Consider the following 24,284-nt stretch of genomic DNA (forward strand, 5'->3'; position numbering starts at 1 on the left):
TGCTTCTTTCCTTTCCCTCTCTGTCTAGTGCCCTGAAAGGTCTCTAACAGATGCAGCTACCCTGGGCTCAGAAAACGGTGGTAGCCAATAAAATATAATGCTCACAGCTCCATCCTATTTTCAGGAAATAGTCAAGAAACTCTTTGGCCTGATCTAGAAAGCCTCCAGTCTTTTTTCAAATGTTCCTTTCCAACCCCATTTCATGAATTCTTAATATATTGTCCTCTCAAGCTGTCCAGGGGTTCTCCAACCTCTCTGCATCAAAAGCACCTGAGGGGAACTTTTAAAAACTGCAAATAATCTGAACACAAACCCCAGAGATCCTATTTCAATCAGTCTAAGTTGGATCCCAGGTGTTGACTCAGGCTGCTCAGGGGATTCAGGGAAGCTATGCTGAGGACCTGAGAATCACTGGGCTAGACTGACCTGCCCACAGCCCCAGCATAGCCCCATACAGCTTGACTCAAATCGCTTCACGACCTACAATTCCATTCTTCTTCATTTACTTGCTCTTAATATTTAAATCTGACCCAACTTCTATAATCTAATTTAAATGTCATTTCTTCCACAAAGCCTTCCACGAACATTCCAGCAGACAGAAGAGCTCCCTTATTGAGTTTATTTTGTTAAGTTCCCATTCAATATATAAGCCATACTATGGCCAACTTCCCCTCCTAGCTCAGCAGGCTGTGCTCAAAGTCCTTGTCTAGTAAGACAGTCCAGCTGATCAGGAGGAGCCTGGCCTCCTAGACCACAGCGGCCTGCACCCAACCCAGAGGGAACAGCCAATCCATAGTATAGGCAGAGTCAGTCAGATATGTCTGCTGGGACTTCAATGAACAATCGCTTGGGAGAGAGATGGAAAGAAACTAGCATATGCCAATGGGATAAGTTATATTAATGACTAACAAGAATGGTTTTTTTGCAGATGAAGTCCCCTGAATTGACCTGGTTTCTGCCTTCCTAAGGCCTGGATATTCAGATAATCCATTGTTTTTGCTAGCACTCTCTACCTTCTAGCAATTGTCCAGGATACACACACACACACGCACACGTGCGCGCGTGTATAAAATGGTTTTACCTTGAATGGGTTTGTTTCCTGAAAGCATTCTGATGGAATCATGAATATTCTGGCATACTTCTTCAATTGCTGCACTCATATTCAACTTAGGGAGAGCAAAACCCTTGTGTCTAACTTACTTCTGATCCTTCAGAGGTTAAGGACAAGGGCCTACATCTCTGTAACTGCCCCACTTGTTATCACAGTTGTATATAAACAATGTACTGAATTAAAGAAGTAATGCATTTGCAGAAACCTCTTCTCTGTTATAGCACATAAGTACTATCGAAACTAAATACCAAAAGTAAACAGAATCAAAATGACTAAAAACAAATAGATGCTTATATAAAATATCACAAAAAGAGTTCCATTTAAATAACAAATAATTTTAAAATCAGTGTTCTAGGAAGATTGGGTTTAACACAAGTTGTCTTCATTTAAGATTTGAGACACAACATACACTTTGACAATCATTTTATCAGCGCACTAAAAATGCTATGATATTCTTATAAATATTGGGGCTTCAGATGCCTGGTTAGGACTAAAGCTTCAATTTGGTGTCTTTCCAAATTTTTATGTCAATAATTATTTTTTAAGACTATTGATCTACATTTCTACTATCTTTTTTAAAAAAATTCTTTTATTTATTTGAGAGAGAGAGAGCATGAGCAGGAAGGGTAGAGGGAGAGTGAGAGATAATCAGTAAGCAGACTCTGTGCTAAGCATGGAGCCCAACAGGGAGCTCCATTTCATGACCTGAGATCACAACCCGAGACTGGGACATGAATTGAAACCAAGTGTCGGATGCTCAACTGACCGTGCCACCCAGGTGCCCCCTATTGTCTTCTTATTTACATTTACATAAAATAGTTCAGATCTTCAACAGCTACCGACACCTTCCTTCCAACATTCAGAATATACTCTCCACTTAGTGTCATTTGGCTTTTGTCTTTCCCAGCAGAGGCTGCAGCTAGGGGTTTGGAGACCCTCAGCACAAGCCCCAGCTGCCCCCACTGGATACGTGGCCAAGCTGGCGGGTGACGTAACCATTACACACTCACAGATACGTTGTTACCACTTCTCTTGCTTGGTCCAGATCATCTCTGTAACACGGTACTGAGAATGACTAAAAGATAAATCTATGCTGCAATTTCACTCAGTTGGAATACGATGATACAGACTTTCCATAGGCTTTCATCTGCTCGGCTGGCTAAGGGACATGGACTCTCGTTTCTAATAGATGTTTCTGATGACATCATTTTCCAAAGATGTGTGAGGGCATACTAATAAAGTGGACAGAATTATACTTCAAGGGTATATAAAAGGTGATAGAATGCACAAGAAAATTAAAAAGCAGAAGTATCAAATGTATCAATATATTATAGCCCGGCAGACTACTTTATTACTGGAGTTGCCTTATTCCCACATAGCAATAAAAGCCCTTCAAATTAATACCAAGGGACTACTGGCTACTTTACTTTTTTCCCCCCCATTACCCTCTATTCCCCTGCACTCCCTCACTCTTGATAGATGAAGCTGCCTGCCCTGTGGCTCACCGAGAGAGAATTCAATCACTTAAGTTCTATACTTATGATATATAACCTTATTTCAGGAAAAGTCTCCTTTAATTTGTTGCTTCTTTTGACAATTTGAATAATTATGTCATTATCACCCACAGAGTCTAAATTTTTCAAGAATAAGAACTGGTCACAAAGCTTACAATTAGAGCTGTCGCAGGATTCAGTGTGTTCAAACTCACATAGGACTGGTTACCTGGTAAGATAATGTATGAAACATACATGCTCACGTATCCTTCAGTTCTTCTAAACTCAAAACTTCCAAATTTAATTTATGCTGCAGATGTATGATTTCTTTACCACAGTTCAAAATAAGATTTTAAGCAGAATTGATAATTCTTTTTTTTTAGAGGTTTATTTATGTATTTTACAGAGAGCGAGAGAGAGCAGGGTGTGGGGGTGGAGGGGGCAGAGGGAGAGGGAGAGAGAGAATCCCAAGTGCTTACCTGACTGAGCCACCCAGGTCCCCGGAATTGATAATTCTTTGTAATTATGATTATGGAGGGACAACGTTTTAAGGTTGAAGGTCAAACAATTGGGGTGTTCTTATTTTGAAAAAGTGCAGAAATTTGGGGCACCTGGGTGGCTCAGTCAGTTAAGCGGCTAACTCTGGACTTCGGCTCAGGTCATGAACTCAGGGTCCTGGGATTGAGCCCCGTGTCCAGCTCTGTGCTCAGCAGGGAGTCTGCTGGAGATTCTCTGCCTCCCCTCTCCTCCTGCCCCTCCTCCCTACTTGCATGCGCACTCTCTCTCTAAAATAAATAAATCTTTGGAAAAGTATACAAAATTATGAATAAAAAATTGAATACAAAAGTGAACTCTGAATGAGAAAATAAATCACAAGAAACTGCAAATTTTTAAACTAACAAATAGGACAAATAATATTAAATTCAGAAAAATAATGTAACATATTGATTAACTGACACACCTCTCTAATACTTTTCTTTCTACAATTCTGGCTGCATAATCTTTGATTACCTCTTCTGTAAGAATTCAAGAATATTTTCTACAAAGAGAATACAGAGATAACTTAGTCTTTCCTCTAGCGTAATGATGACTTTCTTTTTTGATAGTCTAATAGAAAAGTTTTCTTTTCCTTCAGTTTCTCTTCTCTTGATTGGTACAGTCATCTAAACTTTTAGGACTGTCATCAGTTAGGAGAAAACTATCAAGAAGGAGTTCAAGTACATCTGTGTACTATAAACACAGTAATTCTCAAACATTCTACCAATTCCCATGATAAATACCAAAGGAACACAGAAGGACATGCTCAGCCCAGTGTGGAGAGTTTGGAAGCACTTGGACTTCTGAAGTCTAACGAGACTAGGAAAGTGGAACACGGTGCCTTAAGGGGTCATGTCACGGGAGTGGGAATGGGACATTCCAGACAGAGAAAACAGGACCCTATACATGAGGAGTCTGGGGAGAGCCAAATTCTTTTATATTAAACTGGAAGAGAGAGTTAAAAAGAGAGGAGAAGTCCATACACCAGGCTAAGAACTTGGCCTTTTATCCCCAGGCAAGGTCTCAGTTTTTTTCCCTGCATCCCAGGACTCACAATGGATGAAGGTCACTAAGTGGACATACGGTGAAAAGCCCCAATTACAGGCAGACCAGGAGATAAAATAGTCTCGAGGACAGAGCCAGTTACAACCACTGGTCATAAAGCCACCTCTTTCCTTCCCATTCATGGCAGCAAATGGATCTGCCCTCTCTCTCCTGGGGATACCGGGGCCACACACAATAATACACAGGGCTCCATAAACTGCAGACCAAATCCTGCCCAGTGTCTGTTTTTATAACCTATAAGCTAAGACTAGGTTTGACTTTTTTAAATGGTTGAAAAAAACCAGAAGATGAATAACTGATGACTTATGAACATCATATGAAATTCAAATTTCAGTGTTCATAAATAAAATTTTATTAGAGCCCAGCTGCACATTCATTTCCATGCTGTCTATGCTGCTTTCTTGTCCTCACAGCAGAGCTGAAGAGCTGCTAAAGAGACCATATGCCCCGAAAAGTCTGAAATACATATGATCTGGTCTTTTATAGACAAAGTTTGCCAAACCCTGCTCTATGTTACACTTCACTTGCATAAAAGCATACTTGGATATAGAAGAAATCACCTTCATCAGTTATGGAGAAAAAAAAAAGAAAATACATATTAAATACATACGATTATTTGTGAATAAATCACTAATTGAAATGTGCTCTCAAAAATGATCTGGCTTTTCACTCTTTTCCTCAGCACTTTTCCTATGGTAGATATGCTTTAAGACTTTCCATGCAACTTCCCCCAAAGTTAGTAGATTCTTAAAACTTGAAGATGGATATTTTGACCTTTCAGTGTGTTTTTTAATCTTAACGGTTTTTTTTTTTTTAAAGATTTTATTTATTTATTTGACAGAGATCACAAGTAGGCAGAAATGCAGGCAGAGAGAGAGGAAGCAGGCTCCCTGCTAAGCAGAGAGCCTGATGTGGGGCTTGATCCCAGGTCCTGGGATCTTGACCTGAGCCAAAGGCAGAGGCTTTAACCCACTGAGCCACCCAGGTCCCCTAATCTTAAAGTATTTTTAACTAAGAAATAAACTGGGAGCACATGTGTAGGGTGACTTTTAATAACAGTGTTTATACAATCACTTCTATAAGGATTTCTCGAGAGAGGGTTTGGTGAGTTGATCTGAATAATGGATTGGAGGGAAGGAGAATTTACTTCTCTGAATTTTTTTCAGAAGTTTTTTTTTGAGTGTTTAGGTCAAATTTTATTGTGTGGAAGTACTACCTTTTATTTTTATAAATATTAGAAAAGCTTACCTGATAAATGAAAATAAATACAATATAAATATAAAGTTGTGTTTGGAAATGATTACAAGTTATTTTCTTTCCAACTGCCCTCCCCCTACCCACATATAACTAACATCAGTGTGTCTGTGTTGGTAAGAGGAAATTAATTAGATTTTTATTAAAATCATAGCTTGAGCTTTTTTCTACCTTAAAACGAAGAATGGAGACCTGTGCGCCGGAAGCCCCCACCTGCTCGCCGATTCCGTATCACACCTCTGTCCATGAGCTTTCTTCAGTCCAGGCACGTGGCTCTGCTCTGTTCCTGAAATACCCCGTCCTCCTCCCCATTTCACCATCTGCATATGAACTGCTGTTCCTCCTCCCAGAACACATTTTCCCTCACTCTGTGCATGGGTAAGTGCTTCTTGTTAGTCTGGAGTCAGCTCAAACAGCTCCTTTCAGAAATGTCCTTCCCAGCCACCATACATAAGGTGGGTTTCCCCTTCCTGCCCAGGCTCCATGTTTCCCCTCCATCCCCTAGTTTGCTTCCTTCCTCACATCCAGAGGATATTCACTTGTCTTTGCTTTTTGGGGGTGTGTTTCCTCTGATCCTGGAAGACCAAGATCAGGGACAAAGTTGTGTGTTCACATCATCTTGTTCCCAGGGCAGAACAGAGGGTCAGCACATAGTAATGGCTCAAAAATATTGGTGACTGAACAAATCAAAAGCAATACAAGCCTCCCGCCCTCTCCCCCTACTACCAAGTAAGAGCTGAGCTGAGCAACCTGGTTTCAGAGCAGAGTATGGAGGCAGGGACAGGAGATGGATGATAACTTTACAATGGAGAGAGCTGGGAGACAAGACCCTAGCCATATGATCAAAGGTAACCTCACCAGTGATAAGTCATGCTGCTAGCAAGTACCCTTGATGGGATGTGATTAAGAAAATCTACTTCACCTCCGTGGTCTTTCTCCCCAAAACATTAGATTAACCCAAACTGAGGGACAGCCGCCTACAAAATGCCTCATTGGTACTTCCCAAAACTGCCAAGGTCATGAAAAAGCAAAGAAAATCTGAGAAACTATCATAACCCAGAGGAATCTAAGAACACATGACTACTACATGTAACATGCTATCCTGGATGGGATCCTAAAATACAAAAAAGAAATTAAGAAAAACTAATGAAATCAAAATGAAGTTGTCTAGTTCACAGCAATGGAACACTGTGGGGGCCTCAGTTGAGACAAACGAACCATCTGTCCATAGCACATAGAGCAGTGGAACAGGTTAACAACAGGGGAAGCCAAGTGAGGAGGAAACAGGAATTCTCTATTTTAGTTTTTCTATAAGTCTAAAACTATTCTAAAATTTAAAGTTTAGTATTTTAAAAATGAGAAGGACTGCATCTCCTTGGAACTGTATATAGAATTGGTCATTTTAAGCAGAGGAGCTGTACCATTCTGAGTTTTCACTATATGAGAGAAAATGAACCTCTGTGCATTTTGATGGACTTTCCTTGGAAGCAGCACAAGCCACCTAGAACTGTGGGCTAGATCGCAAGATGTCAGTTGAGGTTTGACCTGAAATAACTTGGGCAGCAAGCTAATCAGAGATGAATTTTGATATAAAGTATTTGAAAACTGATATGCACACTCTCTGGGAAAGGAATTCAAGATGAAAAGTTTATCTGAACTATTAAGTTTGGAGCATTAGCAGGGAGGGTGAATGTAGAGAAAAAATGGCATTCCCAGAGAAGGGGCAAAGGCTTTTCTCCATAGAGCAGGGAATGGCTAGCTCACCACCACTTCTCTGGGAGGCTTCCTGATCTCTAAGACTGGGTTAGGTCCCCTAACTCCAGCTTCTCATGATACTTTCCACAACTGTAAAGTATTTACTTATAAGTGCACCAGCCACCATCATGGTACTCAGAATCAGAATTTGGTCTCTTACTTTGAAAGACACAGCTCAAATGAGTCAAAGTGGTTTTGGCCATATAGCAGCTCCTGCCCCCACCAGACCTGAATGAGATGGGGTTAGTCAATACTGTCACCAGTTAAGATGCACTGTACCTGATTATTAAAATCCCATTGGGTAACTTTATATCCTTCAACAAAAACAGGGATTCAAGAGACCCCTCAGCTCTTATCTGCATCTGACACATGGCCTTTCAAGTGGCGAATACTCAATTTTCTCATGAAGACATTAGTGTTACAAGATGTTAATTAGCCCAATAGATGATTATCTTACATGAAGAAAAATAAAACAGGACTTAAGCTTATTATTTTTCTTCTCGGCATTAATCTTATTCTGGTCAGCAAAAAATAAAACATTGTCCTCCTTCTTTCCTAATTCTCAGGGGAACAGTCTGGGTGCAGTCCCAGGACACAATGCAGAAGTACTTAATATGTTTTAAAATAGGGTACAATCAAAATCTCAAAAAACAAAAAAACAAAACCAAGACAAAACTAAACAAAAAAAGAAAAAAACCCTCTCCTAGATTTGAGCTTCTAATCCCATCTATGTATTAGTAGCAAAGGCTTGAGATTCCTTAGGATGGAAAGCTTTAAGCAGACAAGTGACAGTTCCATTCTCCAGCCTCAGAGCTTAACAACAGAGTCTGGGTGGGAACATGGCACAGCGTCACCAGTAACCTGCCAGCTCACGCTACCACGAGGAGGGGTGACCTGTCCCTTCCATGCAGACTTCCTTAAATGCACTTAGGAGGCCTCTACTCAAGTTCAGAGAATCATTTAGAACCAATCGGAGCTAGCACCATTGTCAAAACATTTGGAAAGAGGGCTGAAGACAAACAGAGTGTCAAGCGGCTTCCAGCAGGAAGAAAGCATATGAGAAGAACCATAACTCAGAGCAAGTTAGTTCTTTTGCTTTTCTCTCCCAATATTCACCTGGCACCAGAAATCTTTTCAAAACCTATGTGTCAGTCAGTAAAAAAGCACCTGAAGTTTTGCTTCTCACCCTTTATTGTGTATGCCAATCAGGTGGAGACCTTAGTAGAACACAGAATTCTGACTGACTAGATCTGGGCTGAAGCCAGAGATCTCCCATTTCTTTCTTTTTTTTATTTATTATTGTTTATTTTTTCAGAGAGGGAAAGAAAGTGAGAGAGTATGTGGAGTGGGGGAGGTGCAGAGGAGAGGAGAGAGAGACTCTCAAGCCGGCTGCACACTCAGCATAGAGCCTGACTCGGGGCTGGATCCCATAACCCCGAGATCATGACCTGAGCTAAAATCAAGAGTCAGATACCCAACCAACTGAGGTGCCCAGGCACCCTAGGATCTCGCATTTCTAACGAGCCTCCCAAAAGCAATGCAGATGCTGCTGGTCACAGGACCAGAAACTGAGGAACATGAATACAAAGGAATCTAGGTAATTCTGTTTTGAAAGGAGTTGTTTTGTTTTGTTTTGTTTATCCGGGTTAATTTTCTAAATGTGTATTCAGGCTCCAGCCAAAGGAACAACAAAGAAACAGCAGACTGGTGAAGTAAATTAGATTAAATGCTAAACACAATCTGAATTTTACACACTGGGATGCAATACTAACTCAGAAAGGTTCCATATTAATTAACCTAATAGGTAATTTTATTTAGCCATGGTTCACTGAAATGCACCATGACGCAATTAAAGCCAGTATGATCTGACGCGCCAAGGTGGCCGTTTATTTATCTCACTTTTCTCTGTTGGAATGTATGTATTTGTAAAATGGACCAAAGAGTTTAATTCCCTAGGAGGTTAGCTTCTAAAAGATCAAAATTTAAAATTTTTTTTCTTTAACTTGTGAGAAAACTTATTACACATAACAGACGTGATCTTTTCATGTTGGCATCTGCAGTATTTGAAAAGTGAAAGATTAAAAAATTACACTCCACATGCCCTTGGTGACTATCGAAGGAACTGGATTGATTAAACTGTCACTCATCATTTACTGTGTGGGTTAGTGGTTCATTAGGCACAGATAGGCACAATATATCTTAGTCAAATACTTCTGTGGCGTACTTAGCTCTCAAGAAATGAAAACAAAACCCAATAAAACCTTAGACTGTGTATAAAAGCTTATCTCAGAAAATATTCAACCCAAAACAACAGACCTTTTATGTAAGGGGGACGCTAAGATTTATTCTTCAAACTGTGAAACAACTTAAAAAGCTGTACTTACAAATTAAACATATCAGGACAAAAATTAAACAAAAGCAAAGAATGAAGGACAGAAAATGAATGTAGTTCAGTAAAGCCGAGGCCCAGGGTGACCTGCTGCTAACCCAGAAGGAGGGAACAGATGGGTGAGTAGAAGCCGCCTTCTCAGCGTCCACACCTGAAATAAGATTTAGGAGGAAGATCAAGAAGCCCACCTACCTTACAGCAGCAATGGCATTAACGCTCCTTATGTTACATACAATAATTCTTGCTCACATTTTAATATGCATATATGTATGTATTTTAGTATATATGTTTCATTATACATATATTTTAGTACCTGTATATGTGTGTGTGTGTGTGTGTGTGTGTGTGCGCGCGCGCGCACACGCGCGCGCACTGAATCATATGGCAGAACTGTATTTCTGCTTTCTGGTCCAGTTACCTGAGCTAGACACTTGGGAATCCTCTGAAACCCTTGCCTTTCCTGTATTACTTTCATTCTATCATCAAGGTGCCATAACCTAACTATCCCTAAGTATTTCTCCATGTTGGTCACCAACCACTTTCCCCCTCCCTCCGTTCCTTCCTTTCTCTCAACTGCTTCTTAAACTCCGTCCTTCTACTTTACCCACAAATATCAAAGTAGGTTACTTTTGCCCATGGCATGGCCTATGTGTCCTTTAACCCAATTCTGTCAACTCTGAAAGATGGGTTTGACCTTTCAGCCCAAGTGATTCCTGATGGATGACATTTTCCTTGACTTCCCTGCCTCTCCTCACCTAACCACCAAGGGTAAGTTTATGACCTTCATCTCTGAGCTGCGGGTGTACTAACTGTATACCTGCAGTTAAGCTTATCACACCGACTTTCTCTCTGCCCTTGAAAGCCTGGATGGGTTTTTCTTCTCTTTGTAAGCTCCAGGACTGGATCTAAAGTTCGGTACAAAATAAGTGTTCAGGGGCACTTGGGTGCCTCAGTTGTTAGGCGTCTGCCTTTAGCTCAGGTCCTGGGATCGTGCCCCGTATCAGGATCCCTGACCAGTGGGTAGCCTGCTTCTTCCTGCCCCACTCTCCCTGCTTGTGTGCCATTTCTCACTGTGTCTCTCTGTTAAATAAATAAATAAAATATTTTAAAAAAATAGGTGTTCAATAAAAATCCTTAAAATGAATGAATGAATGAATGGGTTGCATAAGCTTGTCTGAAGAGTGCACATAAGAAACTGCAGTAGAGACAAGAACTTGATTTAGAACTATTATGATTATCATATTAAATGCAAAAAAAAAAATCAGCTCAGCAAAATATCTAAACCAAATTTCACCAAAATATCTAAACCCTAACTTCATTTGTAAGCTACTCTGAAGGAGTTCCAGCAGTCTCTATGGAAACCTCTGGTTCGGCAGTACATTTTCCTTGAATGCTAAAATCTAGAGCTGGAGGAATTTTAAAGAGTATCTAAGACAATGTTTTGATTTTTGCCTGTAAGGAAATTGCACTACATGTTTAAATGTCTTAGTTTCAGTCCCAGAACCTGAAAAGGTGATTCTGAATCCTGGGCCAGTGATCTCTCCGTGATACCACGCTGCCTCTCCCTAGTTAGATGTCTGGTGAGATGAAAAAAAGAAGAAACAGAGATGGCAAATTGGTTCTCATTACTGATGACACAAATGCTAATGAGGGTAAAAATAAAACAAAATCAAATCTTCAAAATTAAGGTGCGGGCAGAGAAAACAATAAAACTACCCTCAAAAACTGAAGTCTATCATTTTTTGCTCAGTGCAAATAAGATTGTTGTGGATGTTTAAAAATGTTTGAAAATTCAAAACCAACTCCCACAGATAATGAAGACCCCAGAGATAAAACCTTAAAACAACAGCCACGGGTTATATAGATAAGTGGGACTATTCGGACAAGGAACATGTTATAAACTAGTCACAACACAAAAACATAAATAGGTAAGGCCCTTACTGAGGGCTACGGTAAGGAAAAAAATGGAAGACTCAAAATATTCCATTGAATAGCAAAAAATAAACAAAAAACAGTGTTTCTTGTACTACGGAACAATACAGGAAGAAAGAAGTCCCATCTGATTAGTCATTTAAAATGCTACCAGTGAAAGCACTTCTCCAAGGAATAGCTGTAGACCACGCAGGACAAGAGAAAACAAATTAATAAGCTTTGCACATCTTTAATTTCTGTTTATATGACAGCTGATGCAGAACAAGGAAGTTATAAGACTTCTCCATGCAAATGTATTAATCCTCCTGTAATAATGTGAAATGAGGAATCAGGAAAAAAAATTGTTCATTAGTAATTCTCTTAAAGATCAAAGCAAATGACATACTCAAATCTTTTTAGACAAGCCGTATTTGCACACCATGAAGAGAAATCGCTGCTGAAACCTCCAAATAAATTACTCTATTATTCTGTGAGGAAAATTCTGAATTTCAATCTGAAGGGATTTTGGTTACTATGTTTAGTTCCAGTCATCACGTGGCAGAGCTGGACTCTGATGGACTATGGTTAAGAATATTGGCATGGGTACTCCTAAGATATATGACTGCACAGGTGCTATGTGACAGTAAAATATCTGACAACCATCTGATATTTTAGATAATATACAGAAGACCTGAGGGCAAAGAGCCTTCCATTGGAAATCCACATTGTCCATTTTTTTTTGTGAAGTCTGTGGGTTTTGTGGAATATTCTCGAAGATATGCTCTGGAATGTGGCTAGGCAGTCTAGACTATTGGTAGCACCAGTGGGTGCTGTTTGAGGTCAAGGACCAGGTCTTTTTCATGCTTGAAGCTCTGGATATTCTTTACTGTTTTGTTGAATGAATAAACAAGTGAATAAAGATACTCCTACTGTGCAAGGGAGATCTTTGAGGTAAGAAGCCTGCCCTAGGATTCCAGAGGGTTTGTTTTGTTTTGTTTTGTGTCCCCTGTGCCACCACCGACCAGCTAATATGGGCAACATAACCAAGGACCTTCAGATTTGGGGGGGAAGGGGGTTAAATTAGGCATAAAATAACAATATAACAAAAATATGTATTAATTTCACTGGGTTGCTAAAGCTCTGAAACCATTTCTAAATTAAACATGTTAGGATTAAATGACAAATAGATAAAAATGTATATAGTTCATGTAATAAATTGTTAAAATTGTAGAGTTTACAGTAGGCTCTGAATATATCCTGTTTTCAGAGGCAAACATGGTACAAGCTAGCAATCAAGGAAGAACCACTGAATTATCAATGAGAAAGAATATAAAGGCCTTGCCAAGCTCTACAGAAAAAGAAATTATGTAAACATTTCATTCTTAGAATCTACTGTCTCTATGGAAATACAGAGAAATATAAATTGCCATAATAAACGATGACCAGCTCACATGTGTATAGGAAAAGGAGCTGCTGAGACCTGGTTCCTAGTCATACCATGCTTCAGCTGTGGGCCCATCTGAGGGTACATACATCCAATTCTCCAGCCTGGGACCTCAGGCATCTCATGCTGGGGTAAGGAACTGAACACCACCTCCCCGCCCCCTGCCTGTGTCTCCAGGCCCTGATGCACGGCTTGCCAAACCTCCAGTCCAAACCGCTCCTCTCCACTCCTGCCTTGCTTAGAGCCAGAAGGAATGAAGCTAGGGCATCCAGAGACCAGAGGGAGAGGAAAGCAGATGGGAGAGGCGGCGAGAGGGGTTCTGCATAGGCTGAGTGGCTCTCAGGGATGGAGGGCTGCTCAGATATCCCCTAGGGGAAACCTGAACAGAAGAGGAGGCAACAGAGGGAAAAGACCCTGAGGTCTGGTTTCCCCCGCTTTGGCCTCATTAGAGCAACAGGAATGAAGAACAGAGGACCAGGCTGCCAGCTGTCTGGCCTTAGCCATTCATGGCCTAACACCAAGCCCACCTCCTTGCCTTGCTTCCCAGCACTGGGCCATGGTTGCTGGGCCTGGCCTGGGTATTTTTTGGTATTTGTAAACATCTCAATGGAACAGTAAAGCATTTGTTGTTTTGGAAAAAAAAAAATACTAAGTGCCTATTGTAACTATGGGTAAGTTTTATTTATTGTTATGTTTTTTATTTTTTTATTTTTTAAAGATTTTATCTATTTATTTGACAGACAGAGATCACAAGTAGGCAGAGAGGCAGGCAGAGAGAGAGAGAGGAGGAAGCAGGCTCCCCGGTGAGCAGAAAGCCCGATGCGGGGCTTGATCCCAAGACCCTGAGATCATGACCTGAGCCGAGGGCAGAGGCTTTAACCCACTGAGTCACCCAGGTGCCCCTTGTTATGTTTTTTAAAGATTTTTTAATTTATGCATTAGAGAGAGAGAGACAGAGAGAGACCCTGTGAGTCCACGAGCAGTGGGGAGTGTCAGAGGGAGAGGGAGAAGCAAACCCACCCGTCCCCCACTGAGCAGGGAGCCCAATATGGGGTCTGATACCAAGACCCTGGGATCACAACCTGAGCTGAAGACAAATGCTTAACAGATTGAGCCAACCAGGTGCTCCTGGTTTTATTTATTTTTTAATGGAATTTAGCAGGCTGATTTTTGTTATTTTAGTTAAGTTTGACTTTAATTCTTTTTCTACTTTTGTATCATTTTTTAAAATTCCCTAGTGACACCTTTTACCAATATGAATCAAAGGACACTACATTTGAAGAACAAAACTGAAAAAAAAAAAATCTGAATTCCTGTCACATAATACAGTGTCTAAAATCAAAAAAGCCATTAGTAAATTTAAGTTACATTAATTCACACAGCAGACTACCAGTAAATGAAAATGTGGTTCTTAATTAAAGTACACTCCAGATAATGCAGTGTCCTGAGGAATTAATTTACAAGTGTCACAACACTATAGAAGTCCCTACTTCCATGGTTCAATGAACAGTATGAAGCAGACGTCCAAATCCCTTTACTAACCACAGTCACACAATGATGTTTATACAAGCTCCTAGTTGCTCCACAGTTACATTTCCATTCAATCATTCCTTTCCTGCACACATCAATTAACAGTCCACCCTTTTACCTTCGCTGGATTAGAAACTTTATACTGACGGGAACATTTGCTGGAAGAGTTTTAGTAACGCTTTTGCTTGTTTTAATAGCAAGCTTATGCTGGATCCACACAGGCCACAGAGCCAAAAGACTGCTTTCTGCAGCCAATTCTTTAAATTCATGCACAATTTTTATCTTTTTAACAACTATCACTTCACATTCTATTCTCTTTCATCACTACCTCCTCAAAAAGCATATACTTTCTCTTTAAGTTTATTTTCATGACTAAAGTTGTCATTATGTCACAGTTTAAAATGCCAAACAGTTTAGTGGTAAGGATGACAAATGTCCACTGTCACACTAAGTCCTGGCGGTCAAGACAATCCCTCCTGCACTGTGCTGTGTGATCGGCTCCCACCAATTAGCACCTACAACTCACGTCTGTGTCTAAGCAAAATCACAAATTTCTACAGGGCAAGGGTCTTAGTAGTCAATTGTCCCTAGTTAAACCACGAATGTTACATTCTCAAGAGTAGGACATGGGCAAACTGTGCACAGACGCCCCCTCCTTCCCTAAAGTGACATAAATGTCAGTTAAGGAATAAAATTTTAAGCAAGGATAAAATAAATAGATGAGGAACCACCAGTGGATGAAGAGAGAATTTTTTTCAGATGTGGATGAAGGTGGCAAATCTAGACTGACCACAGACAGTCACAACTTCGAGTTATAATCAGATTATTTACTTAGGACAACTCAGAAAAAGCTCAGGACTAGGAGATACAGTTTCTAGAAAGCGTGAAGATGACTCTGCAACCAGAAATAGAGAGGAAACCTCGAAGTCTGTACAAAGCAAATGACCCACAGGTGTTCTCTGACCATCTTCCATCCCAAACCACCAGCAGGGCACCAAGTGTTTATTCTCTGGAGAACTTAAATCCAAAAGGCCTCAAACTGAGAATTAAAGAGATCGGGGGAGGCACATAGCTGAGAAAAGGGAAATTAAGTGGAAAATATGTTTACTGGCCCATGTGACCATCAGCTCCCCTCTCCTGTCCTGCCTTGAGGATGCTGGATGCCAGGAAATCAGCATCTGAGGAAGAACAAAGACTAGGCCTTCAGACACTGACTCTATGTGTGGATCTCCCAATGAAAAGTCTGGTTTTTTGACTGAACAATATATATAATAAACTGATCGGTCAACTAGTACTCCCTAGGTATACATAAAGATTTATAGTGCCTCGTTTATAAAAGTAAGTGGACAACCAAGAATTCCTCCCAACTCCATATTTAAGGAAAGCTTCCAACAGAAACCAGAGAAAAGGGAAATGGGCACTTATATACGGCAATTAAAAATTTTTAAGAAAAGATGAAAAGTTTGAAAGATGAGAAGTTGTAAAATAAGAGAAAAAAATGTTTTTTTAAACTGTGGATTAACTTAGGAGCTTCAATATCAAACTATTACAAATTTTCCCAAAAGTGAAAACAGGGAAGATGGAAGAAAATAAATCATTTTAAAAATTCAGGAACTTTTCTAAGAACTCCATCTTCATATTGAAGAGAATCTACCCAGCACCAATGTAAAAAAAAAAAAAAAAGAGGGGCGCCTGGGTGGCTCAGTGGGTTAAGCCGCTGCCTTCGGCTCAGGTCATGATCTCAGGGTCCTGGGATCGAGTCCCGCATCGGGCTCTCTGCTCAGCAGGGAGCCTGCTTTCCCCTCTCTCTCTCTGCCTGCTTCTCTATCTACTTGTGATTTCTCTCTGTCAAATAAATAAATAAAATCTTTAAAAAAAAAAAAAAGAAAAAAGCAACAAAAGGACATTATCATGAAATTTAAGAATATCAGGAATAGAAGAGTCTAATATTTTCCAGAGAAAAAGTATGAGGGGGCATACAAATGACTGTGAATAAGAATAGAATCAGATTTCTCAGTAACAATAGCAGAAGCTCTAAAGAAATTAAGCAATGCATTCAAAATTCTGAGGGAGAAGAAGAACCTAATTATATACTCAGCCAAAGTTTATCAATCATGTGTAAGAGTGGAATAAAGACATTGTGAGAAAACTAAGAATTTGAAAATTGTATCTCTAATACATTCTTTTTGAGCATACTAAAGAAGGAAGACATGGAATCCAGGAAATAGGGAATCTGGAACCAGTAAAGGTCCAGAAGGAAAATGAATCTAAATCAGAACAGACTTCAATAAGTTGATTACTTACAGAGGTGTAAGGGAACCAATAAGACATACTAAAACACTAGGAGTCTAGCAACACCAGAACCCATTACGGGCCTTACAACTAATAGCCATATTAAAATGGCCGAGAATTAAAAAGGCCAAGTGTTAGTGGAATCTATTGACAGCTAGAGCCATGGAAGAAGGGTTTACTCACAGAAGTTATAGTTAGTCATTTCCAGAAATGTGGGTAAAGAAAAGAATTAGGTTCATTGCCTGAACCCAGCTGGAAACCAGTAGCCAAGGTAGCTTGGAGGATGTACTTCCATAGGGGTTAGCCATTCAGGACACATGGCAGGGCACCAATGGGCAGAGCACAGATTTGGAGAGGGAAAAAAAACCATCTTAGGTCCTACAACAATAGTAGAGGGGCAAATGGAAGTCACAACATGACAGATATTCAGCTCTGTTAAAGCAAGGAATCAGAGAGCTGAGAGAAAAGTTTCAAGGAAAAGGTTGGGGGAGGGAGATGTCAAGAAAATTAGATGGGATTGATAGATTTGCTATGTTTGAGCATTTGTAAAGTATTTTTCATATGTAATTGACAAATATTTTATACCTATAAATAATGAACAATAGGAGCAACGACTAGTAAAAACCAGAGACAATCAATGAAGTCCAGGAAAAGCAAAAAGGTTACAGAAGAAGGTTACATAATCATGACTACTTCTTAACTTACCATGAATAATATTTACATACGAATGTGTCAAAATGTGATACAGACTCTTTCCTGCGAGCATGAGGTGAAGGTGGAGTGGGGGGAGGGTAATGGGAGAAAATTAAATCCTCATCTACCGTAACACCTACTTAGCAGATAATGTCTAAAATAATAAATCAATAAATAGCAATATGAACAATTTCTTAAGACATATGGAGGGAGATACTAAGAGAGTTGAAAGTATTTGCTTCTGGGAAATAAGAGGGTTAAGTATGGGTGAGGTGGGAGTTTACTATTTTTGCTGTTATTACCGTTGTAATAATAATGTGGCTATGAGTTATTGATTATACCTGAAATAGTTTACTGATTTGGAAAATGAAGATAAAGACAGTTAAGGGATTTGGTCAACCAATATCACCCTCTAGGTAAGGAGTGGCAGAGACTAATTTATGCTTCTAACGTGTTTTCCACTACAACTTTGCCTCTCCTTTACACAGCAAGCCACTGCTAGTTACGTGATTAAAGAACTCATTTCAGATTCCTACATGACCAAATATATAAATCAAAACATAAAAGGTGCTAGTGTACATTCAATGTTCTCTAAATCTGAGGAACTTAATTTATGTAATTCCAAATTAAACACATACATACACACACAAAAGTAAGATGAGAAGAACATCCTTGGCCAAAATTCCTAATTCTCTAGATATAAACAGTATGTTAATCTCCCTAAAACCAAATGTAGCATCTTCCATTTCTTTGATGTATCCTGTAGCACCCTTGGATGCAATACTTCAACAGAAACACAATATATTTGGGTTAACTGATTAATATATTAAAAGCTGATAAGAAAACTATTCTCAGCATTTGTGGAGTTTTAAATTTTCTAAGGGGTCTCACATTCAACCATCTCTTAGCTATTCTCACAAACCAATGAGGCAGCTGAATATACCAAGGGCTTTCCTAATATTGTGAAACTTAATCATGGTGATTGGCTCCTCAAAAATCATCTAAAAATCCATTTGTGGATAGCCATGAACTTTGTCAACTTTGATAAAAATAGGGAAATTTTAATTTATTTTTAAAATAGTCAGTAGTGAAGACTACACATAGTACCTCATTTTATATATTATTATTCAGTAAAATTATCACTTTTAAGTGACCGCACATAACCATTAAAAACACACATACACTGTTTCTCTCATAAACATACACTGATGAACAAAGAGGGGATGTAAAAACCATAACCATGCTAAGCTTTTGATAGAAAAATAGAACTGGTCCCTCTGCACACCAAAGCCATTGCTAAATTCAACACTTTGGCAGCCACTCTATAATACCATAATAATCTAACACTTAAGACTTGTACTTTTGGAGATAATTCATCATTAAGAAATGTAATAGAAGTTTTCTACTTAGGAATCATGAGTTTGCAGCCAGCAGTCCTTAGGTCTGAATTAAGCACTCAAATGCATTAATGATCTTCTGACTACTAGTATTTAACAAATTATTGCTCTAGTGCTTTATGAGAAAGATGGCCACATGCCACAGTTAAGTCTCTATTTTTCACCTGTTGCCCTAGCAGAATAACTATTAACTTTCAAAAGTATCCTGGTATGGATCCTATACTACACGGTCTTCCTAATTTAAGGGACTCTAGTAGTAGAAATGGGCTCAGAAACTACAGTTGCCTCATGAGCTCAGCTTTCAACCACCTAGATGCCTGTCTGACTATGCCCTGTTCTTTTGTTATGTTCTATTGCATCATCAGTGGCTACCTCAGTGTCATTGGGTCATGTATTATGTAAGCAAGTATTATTTGAATTCTCAAGAGCTCTTAAAGAGCTGTTACCTTGGACAGTGACTGATTTGAATCCTCTTTGGTCTTATGAACCGATTAGTAAGAAAATGTGTAAATAATGTTGACAGATAGATGAATTTATGTAGCTCCTGCACTCTAATTCTCATTCTTATTACCATTCTTTTTGAATGTATACAGTTTTTTAAGATTTACTCATTTATTAGAGAGAGAGAAGGAGAAAGAGAGAGTAGTGGGGAGGGGCAGAGGGAGAGGGAGAAAAAGTCTTCAGTAGACTCCATACTGAGTATGGAGCCTGACGCAGGGCTCGATCTCAGGACCCTGAAATCATGATCTGAGCCAGGCACCCAACTGACTGTGCCATCCAGGTGTCCCACTACCACTCTTTCTAAAGTGGATTCATTCATTTTAGTAGGAGTGGTAAATGAGTAATGGTGAGTTTGGAAAATACATGCCAGCATCGATACAGGTCTCGTGAAAATGGATTCAATCCAGTGATTCACATTTTAAGTTTATTTCAAAGAAATTCCTCCTTGAATAAAGTTACATGTAAAACCACATGACACAGAACACTGACATGAGTGGAGAAAGGCAGTCCATAAACCAGCTGAGGGAGAGTGAAAGCCACCTACTTTATTCAAAGCACATAAAGGATCCAAAATGACTCAGAGCATAACCTAAATTATAAAAATGGAATTTTACCATATTTGTGTTTCAGAATCACTTTATTGGTAAAACAAAAACCAATTTCTTAGAAATCATCTTAAGAAGAGATTATGTAAAGAAAGGGCTTTGCAATGAGTTAGCCCTAAGTTTGCATGCTATCTCTATTTACTAACTAAATGAACTTTACTATCTTACTTAGTCTCTCTGTGTTTTGTTTTCTTCCACCGCATCATGGTGCACTAGGATAATAATTAACATGTAAAAGACAAAAATGCAGAATAGAAACTTAGAGTACAGTTTGTGTCCAATAAGATATCTATTATTGTTACTATTATGATTACTATTTCTTAGACTCGATTACTATTATTTCTGTCACTCAGTTTCTCAACACAGGACCTCATATAGAACAAATTTATCTTCAGGATGGGCACTCTAGTAGAACTTCTTTATGATTCTCTCTCTTAAAACACTGGAAAACAAACCTGAGTCCTAGGAAGTCCTTATTTTATTTCATAAATTTCCCTGGTTCAGGAGCAGTCATTAAGGATGATGGCAGAACTCCATACATTGCCAATATGTATGGTGATTAGTCTTATTTAATAAAAATCAATGCTACACAGCCTTATAATACTCAATAAATAGGCAATTTCTTCTCTGATCTATGCAAAATCAATTTAGAGACAGACATTTTTCTATATATCAAGACTAGTATGGAAATTTTTTTCTAATCACCCAGCTGCTACAATGTTAAATAAATTAATTTTAATCTTAAATCAGAGATGTAATAGAGAAAAGGATGATTTAATATGCAATCTCATTACATTTGACAGGCTTATTTATAAATGATTTGCCCCACATTTTGACAAGCATAGTTAATATGTTAATTAGCTTTTAAAAAGATGATGAAAGGAAGAGACGGGTGCGTTCTCGTTCTTCACACGTTGTGTTGGGGAACACTGTCACTGATGCCACAAGGTAGAGCCACAGACATCGTGGCCCCAGAAGCACTGTGATGTTGATGAGATACTATTATTTATTAGCTACATTAGTCACCATATGTTAAAAATTAATCCCTTAAAATAATCCCAAGTGGCCTTCCGCTTTAGAAAACAAATGCCACTCTAAAGACATTTATGAGCTTCTGTAAAGAAACCTAAAGCTTATTTATAGCAATAACATCCACGGCTACAGCATAACTCCCCAACAGGGGAGGAACTACACAGATAAGCTGCTTTTCACGCTGGCACTTCTTATAATGTGGTTCTCAGTCCTTCACAAGCCTTTTGGTTTAGAAGCTTAAAGATGATTTCTTATGCCTTGACTTTGAAGAGTTATAAAATCCAAGAATTAAGAGAAGTTATATATGAGACAATGTCCAATTTGATTCCTCTGCTTAAATCCTTCGTCATGGAGGGAGACAAAAGTATCAAAACCTAGGTTTCCTGCTGAGTTCTCGAACTGCACATTTGTTTCCACACTGCCACGGTCCTGGAGACCTAGAGCAGTAAATCATCTCATGGAGCGTTCTGATTTTCCATCACTTGCTGCCAATGTTAATGCATATGTGTCTTCATTAATATTTTTATTGCCTCTGGCTATTTAAACAGAAAACTGGGAAATGTAACACTGTGTAGGGATCGTTAGGTTTTAGTTACTACCCTACTGCCCCAGGATGGTAAATGAACTGGAAAAATAGCCTGAACCCACTTCCACCTGCCTCCCCGCTATTGTCCGTGCATTCATATTTGCACTTCTCCTTGGTGCAGCTGAGCCATGACTCAATTACAGTCCCATGTCTCGTTCTGTGAATACCCAGCATTGATGTCATAGATTATGCAAAAATCAGTGCCCTGTGAACTTCTAACTGAAACTATATATATATTTTCTAGGACTTATAGAATAATAACAAAATGGCTTTTAGAAAATGGCTTGGGATGAAATTACAGTCAGAATGACAGGCACAGCGTAGACATAACTCAGATTTTAGGGCTTGAAAATGGAAAGCCAATAAGCATGGGAACTGCTCAAACACAACACATTTACTATTTGGTTTTGGCAATGAATAACCTTGGCATGCAGACAAAAGGGCATTCGGGGTCTTCTATTTTGTATCAGTTTTCCTCCCTTCCCCTTAAATAATAGTCTTCTTCTTATGCTTTATTATGTCTCTGTTTAAAGCAAATTGGCAGAAAGAACCCAAGCCTTCTTCAAGAGGATGAACACACACACACACACACACACACACACACACGTGCACATGCAGACACATGTGAAAGAAAAAAGGGTGGGTGGGTAGAAATCAAATACCATGTATCAGAAACAGACATATCAGCAAGTCATAATCCATGTGGTTCTTTGTACTTTAAAGAGCACTTTTAAAGGTTTGGAAAAAATTAGCCAGTAGTGTATAAAAAACAGCTTCTTCCGATTATGAGTGTAGAGACTTAACTGGACTGCCAAGCACTAAAAGACGAAACTGGCTCCAAGCCACAAATATTTCCAAACTATGTTCTATTAGCAGAGTCCTTAACTGACCTCATTGAAAGGCAACCTAGAATTTTCATACTCAAAAAATTAAAACATTCCATAACTCAAGAATATTAACTAATGATTAACTAATGATTATAACTCAAGAATATTAACTAATGATTATTGATATAATGATCAACTGTAAGACAGGAACAACAAAGGGAATGAGAAAGACAGTAACTGATATCCTGATAACTGACGTTTATTTCCAACCTTTTCCTCCATTATGACTAATGATCAAAATACTTCTTTTGCCCAAGCCTCTGCCTAGTCTTGGGGAAAAAAATTTTGTATAAACAACCATCCTAAAAGAAAAAAAAAAAGTATGATGAAAAAATGAATTGGCTCAGCTTCTTAATGATAGATGGTCAGCTTTATTCTCAGTGTTTTGGAATATGCATTAACTTTGTATTAAATTTATTATGAGGCATTACAAAATTTATGACCATAGATTTTAGGCTGTTTAGTGACCCAGATTCTTTTATAGCTCTATTGAAAGCTACAGATCTACACCCCATAAAAATAAATATATCCATGTGTACATAAAATGTTGCATATATTTTCAGTGGCTTCACAGATTCTGAAATCCTATTCGGCTGTGGGGGAGGGGAGGGCTATGAAGGGGTGGAGAGGGGAGGGGTTGCTGGAGCCTAAATTAAGAAAATCTACACTGTGCCCTACATCACAAGGAACTTGATTGTTTTCTTACTGTAAAATGTTTGGATCAAAAACATCAGGAAAGATGCCAGGCCTCATTACAGCCTAATTTACTAAAAGCCAAGATTACTGAGGGAAAAACAGTGAAGTAAGTACTCGGCAGGAAGATAAACAACGCAGGCTGAAGTTTTATAGAGGTCATAAACGTTGTAAGAACATGTAACTGAATTTCATACACGGGAGCATAACCATTCATGGAAGGTGATTCCTATGATAAAACAGCACAAGTGCAATGTGATTTGTTTCACTTTGAACACAACCCTGAGTCTAGAAAGGGGATTTTTCTATGAATAGAGGACATTTTTGAGTCTCTAGAAGACTTTCCTGAGTACTAAAAGATTATTCCCTTATTTAGATCACATTAGATTAGAAACTCATTATACTTTATACTTTAAGATTTTTAAAAATTATTTATTTGAGAGAGAGAGAGCAAGAGCACAAGTGGCAGGGAGGGGCAGAGGGAGAGAAAGAAGCAGACTCCCCACTGAGCAGCAAACCCGACACAAGGCTTGATCCCAGGACCCTGGGATCATGATCTAAGCCAAAGGCAGACTTTTAACCCACTGAACCACCCAGGCACTCTGGGGACTCATTATCCCTTATAAATAATAATTATGCATTAAATCTTGTCAGTCTTTGGGCCTCCTAAACAGGTTTTATTTTAAATTAATTTATTATTATTTTTTTATAAACATATAATATATTTTTATCCCCAGGGGTACAGGTCTGTGAATCGCCAGGTTTACACACTTCACAGCACTCACCATAGCAGGTTTTTAAGTTTTGCTAAACCACCATGTGAAATTGAGACTCTACTGAAATTTAACTTACGTGATATTTCTAAAAAGTAATTGTTTTGTTTCATTTGGAATGATTTGTACCAAGTTCTCAAGAGTATACTACACCAAATCTAGTGACTAACAGTTACACCAAATTTTTAGACTACTTATCTGAGCTTTGTTGTTGACTGGAAACATGCTTCCTACTATTTCCAATCCACGCTGCTGTTTGGAGATACATGCCTCCTTGTTACAAAACACAGCTACGAATTAAGACCCTCAGGGAGAAAAATCGCTGTACTGACAGAA

The 24,284-nt window shown here is 39.0% G+C and overlaps 1 protein-coding gene across 3 annotated transcripts in view; it reads right to left on the reverse strand.

The window, feature by feature from the left end:
- CDK14 (cyclin dependent kinase 14) overlaps positions 1 to 24,284 on the reverse strand; it is a 575,395-nt gene that overhangs the window by 218,619 nt on the left and 332,492 nt on the right. The gene's annotated exons all lie outside the window — the stretch shown is intronic.

This window comes from Mustela nigripes, chromosome 4 (genome assembly GCF_022355385.1).
Source record: "Mustela nigripes isolate SB6536 chromosome 4, MUSNIG.SB6536, whole genome shotgun sequence".
NCBI classification, from domain to species: Eukaryota; Metazoa; Chordata; class Mammalia; order Carnivora; family Mustelidae; genus Mustela; species Mustela nigripes.